General features: G+C 46.9%; 1 long non-coding RNA gene across 1 annotated transcript; it reads left to right on the top strand.

The window, feature by feature from the left end:
• Window positions 1–1,228: 1,228 nt before the first annotated feature.
• Window positions 1,229–2,507, top strand: LOC117417528 (uncharacterized). Its single transcript, XR_004546742.2, has 2 exons — window positions 1,229–1,565; window positions 1,693–2,507. It is a non-coding gene; the product is annotated as an uncharacterized LOC117417528 (long non-coding RNA).
• Window positions 2,508–7,956: the final 5,449 nt, after the last annotated feature.

The following is a 7,956-nucleotide window of genomic DNA, read 5'->3' as shown; positions in this document are numbered from 1 at the left end:
AAGAGCCATGAGATCTCTGCATTCTTCAAGTTCACAATCTAGATTTTGTGCTGTAAAAGATTTTCGCACTTGAACTAGAGCCCTTGGACCACTTTGTGCTTTTCCTGTGAAGTATATTCCTTTCAGCACATCTACACAAAAAATGGGGTCCTTGCCAGAGCCATGTTGGTGTGCAGCATGGTGTCGTAATGATGTGTGACAAGTGAATGTGGATTTGCACACACTGCACTGTGTGGTTTGCAATGATGGGGGTCTAGATGTACTTTTCAATTCAAGGACATTCATTGGGATTTGTTCATCTTTCTTTGATGTAGCTAATAAAAATAAACAACAACAAAAAAAACACATAATAAAATATGCTTTTCCTAATTATACATATACTTGCTGGAACAATTTCATATTGAAATACAGCCTTGCATCAAACAATAATAACTTTGATCTGAAACACAGTGGAAACAATAATTAACGTGAAATATAATACTGTAGTCTAAAATATCTGTACTTGTACATTACAGTTTTTCTCAATTGCTAAGACACTTTTAATGAAACTGAGGTCCACTTGATCTCCATCATAACCTAATGAGCACAACAGTATTCTTTTTAGCAAAACAGTAAATCATTTCTCATTGCTTTCACACACAATGCAAATGCTAAGCACATTTTTGCAAAACAGTAAACACAACTGTCTACAAAAGACGCAAAACTCAGTTGAGTAAATCATGTCAAACAAAATTAAAACATTTGGTGACAGCTGATACAAATTACTCCCATGAATGTGAACCTCTTCTACACGTGTGCAAAACTTCTTTGCACAATTGTTCAATCATTATTCATGCATAAAACAGGTCACCTCTGAGTTGCTGTTTACAAGAATGGACCAAGTAAGAGGTCGATGGCAAGGGCAAGGACAAGGGAAAGGTACAGGGGCCCATAGAGGAAGAGGGGTTCAGATGCGTGGTGGTGCAGTAGCTCAAAGGGGAATACAAAGAGCTAATGTTTCAGATGAAATTCGTGACACAATTATTGACCATGTTGTCAATCATGGCCTTTCCATGAGAGAGGCTGGGCAGTGGGTCCAGCACAATCTCAGTAGATCAACTGTGGCATCAATAGTAAAAATATTCAAGAATGAGAATAGGTAAGTTACAATGCTATACCACACTGTATTTCAGTATTACTGTACTGCATACAGTACAATATATGTGTAAAACAGTTGTTCTGTCAATGCCCTTTATGTGACCATCAAAATGTCACAATTTGTACATATTTACTGTATTTATAGAATTCAAAGACAACCACACACTGGTGGCAGAGATAAAGTCTTCACTGCGGCACAGGAGGCTGCCGTAGTGGATATGGTTGTTGCCAACAATTCCATAAGATTGCGAGAGATCCAGACAGCAGTCATTCAAGATCACAACATGTTCAGAAATGTCAACAGTGTGAGTTTGGCCACTATTGATTGGGTCCTTAAAAGACACAAAGTGGGAATGAAACAACTTTACAAGGTTCCATTCCAAAGAAACAGTGACAGCGTGAAGGAGACTAGACTCCAGTATGTACAGGTAAGGGTTTGTCACTGTAATGCCTTTTCTTACAGTAAAACATTGCATTGCATGCAGCTGGAATATTTTACAATGCATTTACTTTATGTATACATAAATACTGTGTTTCTATTTTTTTTTATCTTAGAGAATAATGGAGCTTGAAGCAAACGCAACATCCCATACATTCATTTATGTGGATGAAGCCGACTTCGTATTTCAAAAGTAAGGAGACGAGGGAGGAACCTCATTGGTAAGAGGGCCACCGTAAATGTGCCAGGGCAAAGGGGTGCAAACATCACCATGTGTGCCGCTATCGCCAGCGATTGTGTTCTTTGCCATATCCCTACAATTGGCCCATACAATACAGAACGTCTCCTCACATTTGTTGATGCATTGCACCAGAGCGTGGTACCACCAGAAGAGAGAGGGCTGGTGAGGCCCAACATGTCCTGCTTCGTCATCATATGGGACAATGTTGCTTTCCACCACTCCCGTCTGGTTACTAAATGGTTTGCAGCCCACCCACGAATGATGATGCAATTTCTCCCTCCGTACTCTCCTTTTCTCAATCCAATTGAGGAATTCTTGGAGGTGGAAAGTTTATGATTACCGTTCACATGACCAGATGTCCCTCCTAGATGCAATGAATGCCGGTTGTCTGGCAATCACTGCAGAGGACTGCCAAGCGTGGATGCACCATGCAAGGAGATTTTTTCCTCGCTGCATTGCGAGGGAAAACATCCAGTGTGATGTTGATGAAAACATGTGGCCTGATCGACAAAAACGAATGCACTGAATGTGGTGTATACTGTATTTGTGTTGCTTTTTTGACATTGCTTTGCTTTTGCAGTGATTTGTTAGCTTGGTGTATTTTATTTTTATTCTCTGTATATACAGCATCATTGAATTTGTAAAGGACAAAATGGAAAAAGGTAAAATAAAGCCTTTTGTTTCTGGATATTCATGCTCTTGAGTGACATTCTTTCTGCATTGGTCATCTTTGGTAAAATCATTTTAGGAAAAAAGAATACAGCCCATGCTGTGATAATATCTTTACTTTCCTTTTATGGTACATACTATAATTATAGTATCAACAAATGGCACAAACATATAAAAGAGGGTTAACCATGTTAGGGTATATTGATAGTTGTAGTTAGTATTTATTGGGCCATTGTGTAACGACTGATTGAAATAACTTTTCATTAGGTTACAAGTTATATGTTTTGATGGAGGTAGTTGATTTTGTGTCATGTATTTAATGTTTTGAGAGTCTTAGTGCATTTTGCAAATGAAATGTGTCATTTTGGCCAACGTGTTTCAGTTTGGGGCTGCGTGTTAATTGTTTTGAAAAAGTGAATTCTGTTTGGACAAATGTGCTCAAGCAATCGAGAAAAACTGTAAGTAGGAATTAATTTTAGGGGCTTGTTTTTTTATAACACATTTTTTTAAATTAGCACTTTGGTCCTCTCCTGTTCTCTCTCTACACCCGCTCCCTGGGCCCCCTCATCGCATCCTATGGTTTCTCATACCATTTCTATGCTGATGATGCTCAGATTTTCCTCTCCTTCCCCACCTCTGACTCCACCATCTCCTCCTGTATCTCTACCTGTCTGTCTGCTATTTCCTCCTGGATGCACTCGCATCACCTCAAACTCAACCTCTCTAAATCTGACCTCCTTTTCTTTCCCTCCTCCTCCCCCTCCTCTGATCTCTCTCTATCTCTGTTCCTCTGGAATCTACCACACTCTCTCCCTCTTCCTCCGCTAAGAACCTCAGAGTCATCCTGGACCCCTGCCTCTCTTATTCCCAGCACATCTCCACTCTGGCACACACTTGCCGATTCTTCTTGAGCAACATCCAAAGAATCCGACCCTTCCTCACCAACTACGCCACCCAGCTCCTGGTCCAGGCCTTGGTACTCTCCCGCCTAGACTACTGCAACTCCCTCCTGGCTGGCTCTCGATCACCGCTCGCATCCAGTTCAAGACTCTTGTACTAGCCTACAGATGCCTTGACCAGACTGCACCCAGCTACCTCCAGACCCTCATCTCTCCCTACACTCCCACTCGACCTCTCTGCTCCTGCACTAGAAGACTGGCTCTACCTCCTACGCTCCCCTGCCTCCAGAGCCCGCTCCTTCTCCACCCTCGCTCCGCAGTGGTGGAATGACCTACCTACAGATGTCAGGACCGCCCAGTCCCTGACCACATTCCGGCGCCTCCTTAAGACTCACCTCTTCAGACAGCACCTGTAGAACTCCTCTGTTTTTCCCCTGGGACACTACCACCCTTCCTTAATTGCGCTTTATTTGCTCTTATCTGCCCCCTATTTTACTGCATTTAATCTTGTACTTCAGAGTACTGTAATCTGCCAAGTGTTTAATCTGTAGTATTTTGTAGTTAATCATATCTTGATGTAACTATCACTGTGTGGCAATGTGGCCACGCCCTTGTGTGTAGTTTGTGTTATATGTTGCATGTTGCATGTGTAAATGTTGGTGTATAGTCATTGGTACACGGGATATAAATGGGTCTGTGTAACACAAGTGATTTAAAAATATAGATTTGTATTTAGGCACGAGGATGGCACAGATCACTTCACGTGCTGGTTAAAATGTAATGTGTGGTCACGGGAGTACACTTAATTAATTCACGTGCATTTGTACCGAGATTCCAATTGAATGATTGACTAGCAATCGAATCTTGGTACAACTGCATAAAAGCAGCATGTTTTCACTCACTAGGGGTTGGGTGTTCGTGAGTGGAGAACAGGAGAGAGAGAAAGGAGAAAGGAGAAAGAATTAAAATCTAAAGAATAACAATTGCTACAGCGTGCTGGAAGTGCCAGCACGGTACTTGTTTAAACGTTCGTCCGCTTGTTTTGTGTGTTAGTACGTTTTGTTTATATATTTATTTTGGCGTAAGTGCCGTGTCCTGTTTTTTGTGTTCTCTTGTTTTGTTTATTAAATGCTGAGCACAACCAAGTGCTCAGCTTCACCAACCTCGCTGTCTCTGTCTGTCTGTTTCTTCCGGGTTTGAGGTGTCACCACTCAGTCAGCCTTGTGACATATGGTGTCAGAGTGGGATAACAGCGCCCCCCAGACTCAGGTCGGAAAGAGTACCGCAGTTTCTTTGGAAGAAAAAAATGACAATGGCAGAAGACGCCAGGAAACTACGGGACTGGATCCTGGACAATGCTGGGCTGGAGGCCCAGTCTATGCCCATAGCCACCCGGATCCTGTGGCTGATAGACAGGGAGCGATGGGAGGAGCCCGAACGTCCACAGCCCAAGAGGGGGGAGTCGGTGCGTCCACAGCCCAAAAGGAAGGAGTCGGTGCGTCCACAGCCCAAAAGGGAGGAGTCAGTGCGTCCACAGCCAAAAAGGGAGGAGTCGGTGCGTCCACAGCCCAAAGAGAGGGAAGTTGGGGCTTCCACAGCCCTAGGACCCAAGCTGCCAGCAGAGGGAGAATGCCTGCTGGTTCCACCTCCACCAGCAGAAGAAGAATGCCTGCTGTCCCCGTGTCCACCAGCAGAGGAAGCATGCCTGTTGGTTCACCTGCTGCTGCCGTCCCAAGAGCTAGAGGGGGAGGAGCCATCGCTGCCATCCCGAGAGCCAGAAGGGGAGGAGTTACAGGCTCAACCCCCTGAATTTTTCTGGGGGGGAGAAGGGCAGGATGCTGGTGTCCCCCAGCAGCCTCTATTTATGCTGGTGAAGGGAGCACGGCACACACCAGCCCAGCCGCCACAGCAGAGGGAGCCAGCACCGCCACAGCCTCCCTCTGAGTGGCCAGCATCAGCCCCATCGCCACTGCCTCCACCACAGTCCCCTGCAAGTGAGGCAGAGCTGCACCAGTCCCCTGCAAGAGAGGCAGAGCCACACCAGTCCCCTGCAAGAGAGGCAGAGCCGCACCAGTCCCCTGCAACGTCATGAGACTACACGCTGCTCCCACCTCCATCGTCAGGAGACTACATGCTGCTCCCACCTCCAGGAGCAGAGGAGCAGGAGCTGCCTCTACCTCCGCCACCGCCCGGAGCAGAGGAGCAGGAGCTGCCTCTGCCTCCACCACCTCCAGGAGCAGAGGCGCAGGAGCTGCCTCTGCCTCTGCCTCCGCCACTTCCAGGAGCAGAGCAGCAGGAGCTGCCTCTGCCTCCGCCACCTACACCAGCAGAGGGTGAATACCTGCTGGTTCCACCTTCATTGTTGTGGGAGGACTGCTTGCCCTTCCCACCTCCACCAGCAGAGGGTGAATACCTGCTGGTTCCGCCTTCACCGCTGTGGGAGGACTGCTGGCCCCTCCCACCTCCACCAGCAGAGGGTGAATACCTGCTGGTTCCGACACCACCAGAAGCAGAGGAGCAGGAGCTGCCTCTGCCTCCACCACCGCCAGGAGGAGAGCAGCAGGAGCTGCCTCTGCCTCCGCCACTGCCAGGAGCAGAACAACAGGAGCTGTCTCTGCTTCCCGCACCTCCATCACAGGGAGTACGGTGGCCGGAGCTCCAGAAAGGGGAGCTACCGGCTACAAAGACAGGGGGAGAGGTCAGGAGACCAGCATCCCCCGCAGCAATTTCGCTGCAGGAGTGGACCAGCATGCTGTCAACCGTGCCACTACCGGCAGGGGTGCTGACAGCATTGCCAGCCATGGGCCCACTGAAGCCTCCCTTCCCAGCCCGAGACTTTGTCCTGGACTGCTGGGTTTTTAAGGGGGGAGGTGGCCGTTGAGGCCATGTGTGCTGCGCACAAGGGGGGGTATATGTGGCAATGTGGCCACGCCCTTGTGCGTAGTTTGTGTTATATGTTGTATGTTGCATGTGTAAATGTTGGTGTATAGTCATTGGTACACGGGATATAAATGGGTCTGTGTAACACAAATGATTTAAAAATGTAGATTTGTATTTAGGCACGAGGATGACACAGATCACTTCACGTGCTGGTTAAAATGTAATGTGTGGTCACGGGAGTACACTTAATTAATTCACGTGCAGTTGTATCAAGATTCCAATTGAATGATTGACTAGCAATCGAGTCTTGGTACAACTGCATGAAAGCAGCATGTTTTCACTCACTCGGGGTTGGGTGTTCGTGAGTGGAGAATGGGAGAGAGAAAGGAGAAAGGAGAAAGAATTAAAATCTAAAGAATAACAATTGCTACAGCGTGCTGGAAGTGCCAGCACGGTACTTGTTTAAACGTTCGTCCGCTTGTTTTGTGTGTTAGTACGTTTTGTTTATATATTTATTTTGGCGTAAGTGCCTGTGGCAAAGTGCCCGCCCCTGTGTGTATTTTGTGTGTTATGTGTTGTATGTTGCGTGCGTGTGTTAAATGTTGGTGTATAGATTGGTACACGGGATATAAACGGGTCTGTGTTTCACGTGTGTGTAAAAGTGTAGATTTATATTTAGGCACGAGGATGGCACATCACTTCACGTGCAGATAAAATGTGTAATGTGTGGCACGGGGTTGCACGGAATTAATTCACGTGCTGGGATTCAAGTGAATAATTAATTAGTAATTGAATCCCAGCACAACAGTATAAATAGGCACATTTTTAGTCACTCGGGGTTAGGTGTTCAGAGAGTGGAGAACGGGAGAGAGAAAGGAGTTAAAATAAGTGATAGTAAATATAATAAGTGTTTTGTTTGTACTCACCGTGTTTGTTCGTCTGTCCTGCACCGTCTGTTTAGTGTTTAGTCGTTTTGTATGTCTGTTTATTTTGGCGTCAAGTGCCGTGTCCTGTTTTTGTGCTGTTTCAACCCTTTTATTTGTTAATAAACGCTGAGTGCAGCCATTGCACTCAGCTCATCACAACCACCGTCTGTCTGTGTTTGAATTCCTTTCTGGTCTGACGCAACCCACTCTGGCCGTCTTTGTGACACGTGGTGTCATCGTGGGATAGCCGCGCCTCCAAGCGTCAGACCAGGAGGGGTTTGGATAAAAAAAAAAAAAAAAAAAAAAAAAAAAAAAGTCAATGGCAGAAGACACCATCAAACTGCGGGGCTGGTTCCTGGAGAATGCTGGGCTGGAGGCCCAGGCTCTACCCATAGTCGTCCGGGCCCTGTGGATGATGGACAGTGAGAGATGGGAGGCATATCAGGAGGAACACACCCCAAACACCTTGGAGGAAGGTGTGGAGTTTCTCCTCAGATACCTGGAGGCAACGATAAAAGGAACAACAGCCCAGGTAGCAGGCCCACCAGCAGAGGGTGAATGCCTGCTGTCCCCATCTCCACCAGCAGAGGGTGAGTACCTGCTGTCCCCATCTCCACCAGCAGAGGGTGAATGCCTGCTGGTTTTGCCTCCACAGCCTGAGTGGGAGGAGCCCGAACGTCCTACGCCTGAGTGGGAGGAGCCCGAACGTCCTACGCCTGAGTGGGAGGAGCCCGAACGTCCTACGCCTGAGTGGGAGGAGCCCGA

This window comes from Acipenser ruthenus, chromosome 20, assembly GCF_902713425.1.
Source record: "Acipenser ruthenus chromosome 20, fAciRut3.2 maternal haplotype, whole genome shotgun sequence".
Taxonomy (NCBI): Eukaryota; Metazoa; Chordata; class Actinopteri; order Acipenseriformes; family Acipenseridae; genus Acipenser; species Acipenser ruthenus.
This window is presented reverse-complemented; position numbering and strand designations above follow the sequence as displayed.